Genomic DNA, 12,654 nt, shown 5'->3' with positions numbered 1-12,654 from the left:
GAGGGTTCAGGGAGGTTTGGCGGGTGCTCCACTCCAGTAACTAACTGCCGCCCCATCTGCCTGGTGGCCACTGAAGATGGCAAGAGGGTGTGTTGGGGTTCAGAGCCCTGTCACTCACTGACTGCGTGACTTCAAGTGTGGTACTCGACTTCTCTGAGCCTCTGTGAGGCTGACTTAAGTAAGAGAGGACCCTGAAGCCAGGGCGAGGCATTAGTGCAGCATTGGAGGATTAGAACAAGGGAAGGGACAGGACTGGAACGTGGCAACTGATTAGCTGTCCGAGTCAAAAAGCAGGAAGTTCGGAGACAGGGCTGCTACATGGCTGGAGGTATCAATAGTGGGTTTGAAGGGGCGGGGGGGAGGAGAACCTAGTTCTGAGGAGTTTGCATTGCCCACGGGACATCTAAGAAACACCCTCAGTAAGCAGATTGGACTGGGCCTGGAGTTCAAGAGGAAGGTAGGATCACATGAAACAAATGTGGGGGCACTGGAGCCCACTCAGGCAGTTAGGACAGTGGCCGGCTGGGAAAGAGGGCCTCATGAGGAGGAAGTCCAGTCCTAAGGGTCACCTAAGGGTCATTTCACAGAAAGAGGCAGGTCACATGTGCTCAGCATCACGGAGCAGGAAAGGGTAGTGCTGAACCAGAGAGAACCTAGAACCCAGCACTTGCCACTCTCCATGGGCCCCTGTATTCAGAGCTCTCCAGGTGAGAAGTATCCTTAATGAATTCTGTCAACACTGTGATCGAAATTCATGGACCGGTGTCTAAAATACTATGATACTGGAGCATGCGAGGGTAGGTACTGACTAGAAATACAAAATATCATTTTCTTTTTTCTTTTTTTTTTTTTTTAATTTTTTTTATTTTTATTTATTTATGATAGTCACAGAGAGAGAGAGAGAGGCAGAGACACAGGCAGAGGGAGAAACAGGCTCCATGCACCGGGAGCCCGACGTGGGATTCGATCCCGGGTCTCCAGGATCGCGCCCTGGGTCAAAGGCAGGCGCCAAACCGCTGCGCCACCCAGGGATCCCCAAAATATCATTTTCCTAATAAGTTTTAAAATATAACTAAAGCCATTTGCCAAACCCTGTCAACATGGCCTCTTCTGTTAATGTATTAATTGTCATTAACACTTGAGTGTGAATTTGCCTTCCAGATGGACTCCCTGACCAGGCAAGGCTGTGAGCTTTGGCTCTGAGAGAAGAGGGATGAGTGGTGAGACTCCCAGGCCCTGGGAGGAGTGCCGAGGGGAGACAGAGGGTGGGCTGCCCCTGGGTCTGCAAGCCCTCCTGCGGCATCTGCACGACGACGAGTGCGAACATTTTATCTGACCCTGCCAGTGAGGGAAGGAGGACGACGTTGCAGGGGAGATATGGTTCCTCAAAAAAGTGGGGCAGAGGTTTCTGCCTCACTGTGTGGGGGGAAGTGGGGCCAGAGGTGTGTGTCTGCTAGGCCGGAGTTAGAAGGGTCTCTGACTCAACCTTGGCACTTGGGGGTGCCCTTCTGCTTGCCCTTTCCCTTCCAAGGGCAGCAGACGGCGCTAGGGATGGAAAGAAAAAATGGATATACATATGTATTTTCTACAAGGTTAATATCCTTTTTTAAAAAGATTATTTATTTATTTGACAGAGCACAAGCAGGGGGAGAGGTAGAGGGAGAAGGAGAAGCAGACACCCAGCTGAGCAGGGAGCCGGACGTGGGGCTCGATCCCAGGGCCCTGAGATCATAACCCGAACCAAAGGCAGATGCTTACCGACTGAGCCACCACAAGGTAAATACTGAGAGGGCCAGGACTCAGGCTATGTCCCCAAATTTCAGAAGGGTTGTTGCATTGTTAGGTCAAAGTATACTGTATCCTTTGCTTGGCACTTGGGAAGTGGATTGGAAATAGCTGGTTTCACTCTAATCGCCCTTGCTCCTAAGCAGTGTGAGTTCCTCCTCCTTCTTCCTCTCAGCCTTGTAGCGGCTTGAGAGACATAGAGGCAGCATTGGCAATTCAGCGCTGACGGCTCCTGATGGGCAAGGGTGCTAGAGGCACGGGTACCCCGGAGTCAGCCCCATCTCCCCTAGCTACACGGTCCAGGAGGGCACCCAAGGGATTTTATCTGAGCTAGTGATGGAAGGTTATAAAATTTGCTGTTCGCTAGCTCATTCAGAACGTTGGTTTTAAAAGGAGAAATACGATGACTTGTACTACCCAGAAATAACCATTTCTACCATTTTCATGTAATTCCCTTTAGTCTCTTGTTTTTTGCCAGATAGAGCATGTACTTCCAGTTTCTTGTACTGGGCAGCTGGGTAATCGGCTGTCCCGAGAGGCTGTGTGTTCTGACATCAGTGCAGGAGTTCTTGGCATGACTGGAACATGAGGCCCAACCACTCTCCTGCCTAACTTTGGCCTTGCTGTGTGTCATAAACTGGCCCAAGCCAACTGTTGCCTGTTTTTGTTTTTTTTTCCCCTTTGTTTTGCTAACATATTCATGGTCTCCAGCAGTGGAAATGAAGTGGGAGTTATGTATCTCTATCCCAGGAAATTTGCTACTTGGTGTGCTTTTGCTACTCTGTGTGCTCCATGGAAATAAATCCTAGACCAAATTCCGCCCTGTGTTCAAATATCCGTGAATAAGGACACCCCCAAGGGCCATGTCATTTCTTCTCTAGCTTGAGAAGTTCCCACTCTGCCCTCAGGTTCTGCCACCAGCACCTGGCAGGGAAGGTCACTCCAAGCTACACACAACTCTGTTCTGAGGGCAAAGCCAACAGCCAGGTAGTCAGGCTAGGCTGCAGAAGCAGTGGAGCTTTAGAACTTGAATTCTATTATTGTCGTTGTTGTTTTAAAAGATTGATTTATTTGTGAGAGAGAACATGTGGGAATGGGAGGAGGAGCAGAGGAAGAGGGAGAATGTGAAGCAGGCTCTCTGTGGAGTGCAGAGCCTGATGCAGGGCTCGATCTCACTACCCTGAGATCACAACCTGAATGGAAACCAAGAGTCGGTCACTTAACTGACTGAGCCACCCAGGCGTCCCTTTACTGTTGTTTTACATACAACTTTACATATAGTAATTAAGGTACACACCTTAGGTTTAATGTATAATTTTTACATGTGTATCCACCCATGAAACCACCACCCACATTAAAGTCCAGAACATTTCCAGTGCCCCAGAAAGTTCCTCATACTCCTTCCCAGGCAATATCCCCCTTCTCTAAGGGTAACTATTGTCAAGGCTTCTATGGCCATAGATTAGTGTTGCCTATTCTTGCACGTCATATCATGGACTCATAGAATATGGGCTCTTTTGAGTCTGGCTTCTTTCATTCAGCGTTATGTTTCTGAACTCCATCCCTGTTTTGCATGTGGCCACAGTTTGCTTGAATAGTATTCTATTGTGCAAATACACTGCAGCGTGTTTGTCCGTTCTCTTGCTGCTGGTTGTTGGGTTGTTTCCGGTTTGGGGCCCTCATGCATGGGTAACACTGCTGTGAACATTCTTGTATGTGCCATTTTGTCAACACAGCACCCATTTCTCTTCAGAATATCCCCAGGAGTGTTAGGTCACGGGGTTTGGCTTTAAGCATTTAGTTTTAGCATAAAGCTTATGTGTTTAGCTTTAGGAGTCTCTACCAGTTTTCTGTTGGTTATATGGTTTGCCCTCCCACAGCGTTATATGGGTGTCCAGGTGCTCAGCATCCTTGCCAACACTTAGCACTGTCAGCCCATAGCTTTGCTCCAGGCAGGCTTGTTGACCGGCTTCCATTAAGCTCTGTATACAGCAAGGTTTCTCCTCTTCCATGCAACACTACCCGGTCAAGGTGCTTTTCCGTTGGGGAACCCATTTCTCGGTGCCACCCAGATGCCTGTACTGGCTCTTTGTGAAATAAGCTACCTCTTAGTTCAGAGTAACACAACTCTCCTTATCCCTGGCTGTTGGACTAGGGGTGGGGAGCACTGAGCCCGGCTTCAGGGCTCAAGCTTCAGACCCAAGCTGCCAGCACACCAGTCCTCAAGGAGGGCAGAAGCCATCTCCTGAACACTGTGTCCAAATCCTTCCTTGCCTGCTGGCTGATGCCATTGTTTTGTGCCTTTACCTCTCAGGCTGTGGTCATTGGGGACATGTCCGTGACCCTGATTTCCTTCAAGTTATTGGTATCCTAGTGTAAATTAAGGATGTGCAAAGCAGGTTTTCATGAGGCCCTTGAGGGGAGGATTAGAAAGGGGATGGAGAGAGCCTGTTTGCTGTTGGCTGCCCTTGGTGACACGGAAGCACAGGATGAAGGCACAGAAGTCCCTGAAGCGACTTCAAAGGAATTGCTCCAATCACTCATGGAGTGAAGGCCTGAGATAAGAAGGCAGGGTCGGGGAAAGAGACCCAAAGGAAGCTTTGATTGGAAATGGAAGATTGCAAGGCCAGAATTGATGTGCCCAATTGTTTGAAGCCGGCCCTGTCCTTAGGGGCAAGGCAGTGATCTGGTCTAGGCCTGAGCTGTGGGATGACCCCACAGGCTTTCCTGGGCTGTCCAGCGGGGTTTCTGGCTCCCTGAGTGACCCTGGGCACACCCAGAAAGTTTAGGCACCTGAAGTCTGGCCAGTCCTCCTCCTCCCACCCCACCCCTCCTCCTCCTTCCTTACACCCCCCTTTCCTTCCTCCCCTGCCCACCCCTGTTTCTCTGTCTTCAAATGTTATTATTTTTAAGTTGGTTTATGTGACTCAAAATTTTAAAAATTCAGGGAGATTTCCCTCCTTGTCCCCAGTCTCCCAGTTCCCCTACCAGAGGCAGCCAGTTTGGCCAGTCACACATGTAACCTTCCAGAGATAACATGAATACCAGCATGTGTGCATGTGCTTGTGCATGTCCCTTTTTTATACAAATGGTAGCATACTGTTCACACTGGTCTAGGCCTTATTTTAAAAATTGTTTTTATTAAATATTGAGCAGATACAAAAATAGCAGTTTTACAATAACATATAAATTTAAAACAAAAACACCACAATACAATAAGCTATCTGGTCTCTGCTACCTGTCCCAGGCAACGAAGCAGAGCTTTTAAAATCTGTGTGGCCCTCCCTTGCCACCCCCACCTCTTTCCCCAAATACTATCCCGAATGTTATACTTATCATGCCCTTTTTTTTAATATAGTCCTGCCATATGTTTAAATCCCAGCACACAATAAATGTGTGGTGTCTCATCTTTTTGGATTTTGAAGAGATGGAAGTGTATCCACGCAGTCTTACACAACTTGCTTTTATCCCACTCATGATTACAGTCCCAAGATTCAGTTATGCTGAGATGTGTGGCTGTGCTTGGTTCATTTTCACTCTGTATGGAATTCCATTGTATTAAGATAACACCATTAATTTTTCATTGTACTATTTAAGGACATTTTGGGTTGCTTCCAATATTTGGCTTCTAGGAACAGTACTGCTGTGAATGTTCTTAATCGTTTCTTTCCTGGTATGGATGTCTTGGGTGCGTTGGTGGGGACTTGGATCAGATCTCCTTCGGGTGTTTGCAGGGTCTCAGGGAATACACATCGTCAACTCCAGTAGCTAAGGCCAAACGGTTTTCCAGAGTGCTTGTGTCAATTCACACATTTGCCAGTGTGCTTGAGTGTTCCCTTTGCCCCACTTCCTTGCCAATACTTGGAATTAACAGTTTTTTAAAAATTTCCAGACTGATACGTGTGAAATCACAACTCATCATGCTTTAAAATTTTATGTCCCTGTTTATGCACATTGCATTTACTTAAAATATATTTTGGTGACTGTTGCATATCAGAGCAATGAGGACTTCCTCCTCCTTTCTTGGGCTGAAGAGTGTTTTATCATATGAAAATCTGATCGATCACACCAGTTGCTTATTGCTAGACATCGAGTTGGCCCCAGTGTTCCCCAGACAATTCTTCAATGAATAGCTTTGTGCATCGGTGGCAAAGTGCATCTGTATGTGGAGGAGCCTATGTGCAGCTTTCTTACATAGGAACCTCCTAAACTGTTGAGATGGAAATAGAAGACCATTTTGCTCCCCTCTGGGACTGTGCCTAGCTATTTCCAGCAAATTCCCTTAACTCCCTGAGTTCCCCGAGGTAGGAACCACATCTGCCCTATCTTGTGTCATCACACTGTCTTTTCCCTCGGAGGATGAGGTTCATCACCTCCCTTCTCCCTCCGCCCCAACCCAGAACCATGCTGTTGGTCTCTACATTACCACCCCCACCTCCACACAGATTCCTTAGGGATGATCCCTGCCCCCAGCATCTCCTTCTTATGACCATCCCCATCTCAGAATTAGTATTCCCTGAAGAGCCGGACTTTGCCTGGTCCTGATGGAAAGGAAAAAAACTGCCGACCACCCTTAGAGTCTCCAAGGGGGTGGGGCAGTACATACATAGAAACAACCAGAAAGGCTAGGATGGATCGCAGCCCAGCACCAATCAACTGTGACACTCATGTCCTTGAACCTCACTTCTTTTTTTTTTTAGATTTTATTTATTTATTCATGAAAGACAGAGAGAGATTGAGAGAGAGAGAGAGAGAGACAGGCAGAGGGAGAAGCAGGCTCCATGCAGGGAGCCCAACCAACACAGGACTTGATCCCAGGTCTCCAGGATCATGCCCTGGGCTGAAGGTGGCGCTAAACTGCTGAGCCACCCTGGCTGCCCTTCTCACTTCTTTATAAATGGGGATGCTAATATATCTCTGGGGCTGGGGACAGTGTGGGGTCAAGCACCCAGAGCACCCCACACTCATGCACTTCCAAGTTGTAGCTTTCCTCATTATTGAGGACACTTCCAGTTCAAGGATACCCTTGGTGGTATTACTATAGACGCAAATTCTGAGTCTGAGAATGCCTGGAGGAAGGGCAAGGAAACCCAAATCAGAGGGCCTTCCTGTAGGAGGAGATATTTATACGGCATCCATCAAGGCAAGTGGGGAAATCTCTCTTGAGGAAGGAAGGGAGCCTCGAAATCAGAAACATGGAGGGTGAAGGAAAGGTTTAAATGTGCTTGAGGTCAGCTGAGTGATTTGGGGAGAGATGTGGAGTATAAAGGGTGTGGGACTGAGTGCCAGAGATGTGGCTGGAGCTCCGTCTTGGAGGCCTCAGTGGGCGAGGTCCTAAGGGAGCTCAGGAATCTGGCGTGCACCAGCTATCCAGGTGCAAGCTCGTGTTCACAAATTGCTGTTTTCAACAGTAAGGGCCTACAGCCCAGCATGAAGGGATGTGGGGCTCAGTAGGGCTGAACCGGGTTACCAGAGGGCCGAGTAGCCAGTCTGCAGGGTTTTCCTCGGGAAGGAAGAACTGTATTGTATTGAACTCAGGACATTCCTTCAGCTCCCTGTGCCCACCCCACAACTACCCTGTGACCTGGTACCCTGGAGGCACAGGGACTCCCTTGGGCTGAGTGCCTGGGGCATTGCATGGGACCGGGAAAGAACTGCACGTCCCCTCCAGGAACTTTGGAAGCTGAGCTGCAGAGTGGGAAGCCTGGGCTGCTTAAACAGCCACAGCAACCATTTCCCACCTGAGTGCTTTTGAACTCAGCCTCAGTCTCCCAAGAGTCCAGGTGAGCTTTACCAGGAGCCGTTACTGTATGATCATGCTCCTTTTGTGCAGAAAGCCTCAGAGAGATCAAGTGACTTGTGCAAGGTCGCACAGCTGGAAAGTGGCAGCGCTGGGGCTCGTGCTGGCTACCTGCTGGCTACCTGGTTCGAGAGCCCACGCAGTGCTCCTTGCCCCCTCACCCCTCCTCCCACCGGCCCCCCAAGATACTGCATTTACACAGCCTCAAAATCAACACATTCAAACGGATATACGGTGAACTTCCTCTTCCCCCCTTCCTAGAGACAACTAATGGGAAGAGTTTCTTATACCCAGTTTTAGTACCTTCTGTGCCTGAATAAATACATATATTCCATAGAGACTCTCCCCTGCATTTTTGGATAAGAAATGACAGCATCCTACATACTGTTTTGCACCTAGTTTTTTTTTTTTTTTTTCTTTACTTAGTATTTCTCAGCTCTCTTTCCGTGTCGGTTTACAAAGAGCTTCTCCTTACCGTATTTTACAGCCCATGTATTCACCCTGTTTCATTTCGGTCGATGTTCGGGGGGATTCAGAATGGAGGCTGCTATAAATCATTCTGCAGCAGACCATCTTGAGCTCGGGTCATTTTCCAAGAGCAGACACATCTGTTGGACAACACTCTGGAAGGAGAACTACGGGCCCCACTCAGCACCGTCACGATACTCTCCCCAAATCTGCTCATCGACTCAACAATGAAAACACTTCTTCCTCCTGGAACCCTAATCCACCTCGAACTTGCTCCCGTAGACTATGGCCATCAGGATCAGGGTCCACATCCTGCCTTTTGAATATTCCCAATTCCACAGGCTGGATTCTGGACCTCGGAGCCCAGGACACAGGAGGCGGGCACTCAATCCAGTGAGCCACATACCCTCTTCCAGCGAGTCCTCATTTGGTCAAAGCAGCCTTTTGTGGGCCAGTGGGACGATCGCCTCCCCCCCCCTTTGCAGGTGGGCAGGGTGAGCCTCAGAGGCACCTTGCCCATGCACTGGGCTTGGGCCTTGAGGCTAAGAAGGAACGAAACTTAAAACCCAGGGCTCCTGACTCCCAGTGGACTCAGGGCCCCCAGACCACACTGCCTCCCAGCAGCTTGGGAACTGCAATTAGTGGAGGACAGACCAACATCTCAGCTTTGCTCTGTTGGTTTTCCACACAGAGCAAGAGGAATGGCATGGGCCTTCCAAGTCTGTTTTTGTCTTTTAAAGATTTTATTCATTCATTCATTCATTCATTCATTCATTCATTCGAGACACAGAGAGAGAGGCAGAGAGGCAGAGGGAGAAGCAGGCTCCCTGTGGGGATGCCCTGAGCTGAAGGCAAACGTTCAACCGTTGAGCCACCCAGGTGCCCCTCCAAGTCTGTTTTCATTTGCTTGTTTATTTGCCAGTGGAGATGAGAAAGATCAGAATATCTAGCCCACATTTTTTTAGTCCTCCCACACTCCAGGCTAGTCCCTCTGCATGTATGCTCAGAGGTGGAAGGGATAGGTGCTGTTATTACAGCCCTGTTGTCCAGATGAGGTGACATGAGGAGTAGTAAGGAGTAGAGCTGAGGCTTAAACCCAGGCAGAGCCCATATTCTTAACTCCTCTACACCAAGGCCTCGAAAACAATGGCTTTCAATAGATGACACACAAATTATCTTTATTATATTATATCAAGCTTCTGTAGAAATAAATGGTGGCTATCTCCTTGGTATTTTGTTATTGTATTATTATTATTATTATTATTATTATTATTATTATTAAGAAAGCACATGCGAGTGGGGGTGGAGCAGAGGGAGAGGGAGAAAGAGAATCCCAAACAGACTCCCTGCTGAGCATGGAACCCCACCTGGGGCTCGATCTCATGACCTGAGCCGAAACCAAGTCAGATGCTTAAACCGGCTGAGCTACCCAGGTGCCCCTTGGTATTTCAGGGAAAGCGAGAAGACCCTTCACCCATCAAAAATGAAATACCTTCCCACCAGCTTAGGGCTGCTTTTGACTGTACACATAGAGCTGTGTCTCTTAGGCTGACAGTTTGGATCCTTGATGAAATGAGATTCTCTTGGGCACCTCCCTACCCTTTAATGCTCCGGCCTGCCTTTCATGACAGAAACAGCTCTCTCCCTTCCTGCAGTTCTTGTAAAAACAAGAGAAGACTGCCCCAAATGTGACATTAAATTTTACTGTTAAATATGTCTTTACAGGGGCCTGGGTGGCTCAGTGGTTGAGCGTCTGCCTTAGGCCCAGGGTGTGATCCCGGGGTCCTGGGATCAAGTCCTCCCTGTGGGGAGCCTGCTTCTCCCTCTGCCTCTGCCTCTCTCTCTCTGTGTCTCTCATGAATAAATAAATAAAATCTTAAAAAAAAAAAAAAAAAGTCTTTACAAGCTCTTCCACTCACCACTGTCAGTTTTGCACACCCCTGAAGATCTGAGCTCCCGCTTCACAGCCCTCTCTCCACTCATCCTGCCAGGACACTTGCTGCTTTCGCCATCCACTGAAGTCCTGATCTCCCCATTCCCTGATCTCCTCTCCCGCAGTGGCTCAGCTACTCAGTCCCAAGTTCAAGCCCTGGACCCTCTAAAGACCCCACGTTCAAATGTCTTCCTAGCTCATTCCTTCAAGCCTTCAGCCCCACAGGCCCCGCGGGCTCCATGGTCACTGACCTCCTCACCTTTTCATGGTCCCCTTCAAGGCCCGCCTCCTCTCCTTTCCCGGCCTCAACTCCACAGTTAGTTATTAGAACTCCTTTCTTGTCTACACTTCTTGCACCTCAAGCTTGTTAGATCCTCATCACTCTGCAAAACCCTGGCCCAGTTAAAGCCAACTCTCCACATGCTCTACTATGGCTCCTATTTGTTTATGTTGCTTGCTCCTGGCTGTCCTGCTAGAATGTCAGTCCCACAGGCAGGGGCTGTGTCATCTGGCTGCCCTATCCACCTCCCAAGCATAGTGCCCCCCTGTGCCCAGTGGGTACCCATTGGGTGAATGTGCACATTTGTTGAAGGAATTTCTTTCAGAGTGTGAAGGATCTGAGAGCTTGTTACAGTAGTATCTAGAGAAAAAAGGTCAAGGACAGAAGTCACATTGTGTCCAAGGGAGGCTAGAGGAGGGTGGGAGGCCAGAATGAGGAGGACAAGCCCAAGTTTGCCCAAGGAGGAGGCTGTTCTTCCTCGTTCCTAACTGGCACTTCTTGGTCTAGTGGTAGATCTCGAAAGTTTTTCAATCTCAAACCCAAATTACAGGATTCTGAACCTTTACTAAACTGTAGATTCCTGCCAGTCTTTGTTATTTAAGGCTTCCAAGACTCTCCTGAAATGGTGTGGTATGGGCAAGGCGGGCCCTGCTTGTTAGGTCAGCTGCCTGCTGACCCTCGGTCCAAAGGGGAAATAGCAGGGGACCTGGGAGAGGGGATTGACCCCTATCGCATGCCATTTTGTGCCAGAGGCTTTCTGCACATCAGCCCCGCTAGATTCTCACGATGCATTCCCACAGCTAGTTGGTGGTTGGGATTCAAACCAGGCACATTCTATTCCATCAAGAGGGTTCCCAAGGCTGTGTTATATGGGACCTAAACACTGCAAGTAAGGCATTTCTGGGCCATGAGCTTAGAGTCTGAAGTGATCTCAGTGAGCCCCAGCTGAAGTTCTGAACATTCATTCTCTCCTTTCTCTTACCACTTGAGAACCAGAAAATATTGTACAGACTGGAGTTTCCCCAGAGATCGGTAAAGGAGCATGAACTGACTCATCACCAAGTTTGGACTCGAAAAAAGAAACCATTTGTTCTGATTTGCCAAACCTTAAGTCAACTTTGTTTTGAAAATTGAACCTTCTATGGGATCTCAAGTTTGGCATTTTGTCTTTTTAAAGGTCAGTGAATCTGTGAGATTCCTTTTTAAAAAAGATTTACTTATTTGAGAGAGAGAGAGAGAGCACAAGTGGTGGGAAGGGGCAGAGGGAGAGAGGGAATCTTAAGCAGACACCGCACTGAACACAGAGCCCTACATGGAGCTCGGTTTCATGACCCTGAGTTCATGACCTGAACCAAAATTAAGAGTCAGCTGCTTAACTGACTGAGCCACCCAGGCACCCCAGATCTGTGAGATTCCTAACTAGAGGCTGCCCAGTGGGATAGAAATAGCCTGGGAGTCAGGACTTGGGCTTGCTGTGTGACCTTGAGCAGGTTATGGCCCATCTCTGGGCCTTTGCATCATGAAAATAAAGGGCTTGGTTCTAGTCAGCTCTCCATTCCCCTCTAGACCTAAAGTTCTAGGATCAGAATATGGGCTCTGACTCAGACACCTGAGTTCAAGCCCTGTTTCATCATTTATTAGCTGGTAAGTGAGCAGGTTGGACAGGTTGCTTAACTACTGTGGGATTCAATTTCTTCACATGTAAAACAGAGATTGAGAGTAACTTTGTCATAAGGTGGCAAAGCCTGAATTAGAAGATTCATATAACTTACTTGGCATAGGGAGCCAGCATGAACAGAAGATGCGCTCAAGTTGGCTTGGCACAGTGAAGAGGAAGTTTCTTTCTATGTTATTGGAAATCTATAAAGAACCAGATCATAAAAATCTGAACTCCACCAATAATATTTATTTAGCACATACTAGCATTTGTGGAGAACACTTTTGGTTGGCCCCACCCAAACCATTCCCAATCCCATGTTTGCCATGTCCAACCAAAGAGACTGGAAATGCAGATACTCTCTTTCTCAGCCTCCCTTGCAGCTTGGGGTGGCCACATGATCCATGTGAGACATAAGCTACTGGTGGCTTCTAGGAAAGGTTTTGTTCCCTGTGATAAAGGACAGCCACCAGAGGAGATCCCCCTGCCACTGTCCTTTTGATTTTTGCTCACTGTAAATATGAATACATTATGTGGAGCAATGGCAGTAGTCTTGTGACCATGAAGCACAACTATAAGGAGAAAAGGCCAATAAACCAAGCATATCATAGTGTAAGGCTGAAAAGAACTTGGGTCCAGAGAGACCAACCACAGCATCTGCTGGTTGTTAGACTCGTCACGGGGTGACAATACAAGCCCTGTTTGTTTAGGCAGCTGTCAGCTGGACTTCC

This window comes from Vulpes lagopus, chromosome 1, assembly GCF_018345385.1.
Source record: "Vulpes lagopus strain Blue_001 chromosome 1, ASM1834538v1, whole genome shotgun sequence".
Classification (NCBI taxonomy): Eukaryota; Metazoa; Chordata; class Mammalia; order Carnivora; family Canidae; genus Vulpes; species Vulpes lagopus.
The sequence above is the reverse complement of the archived record's forward strand: the minus strand, read 5'-3'. Positions refer to the sequence as shown.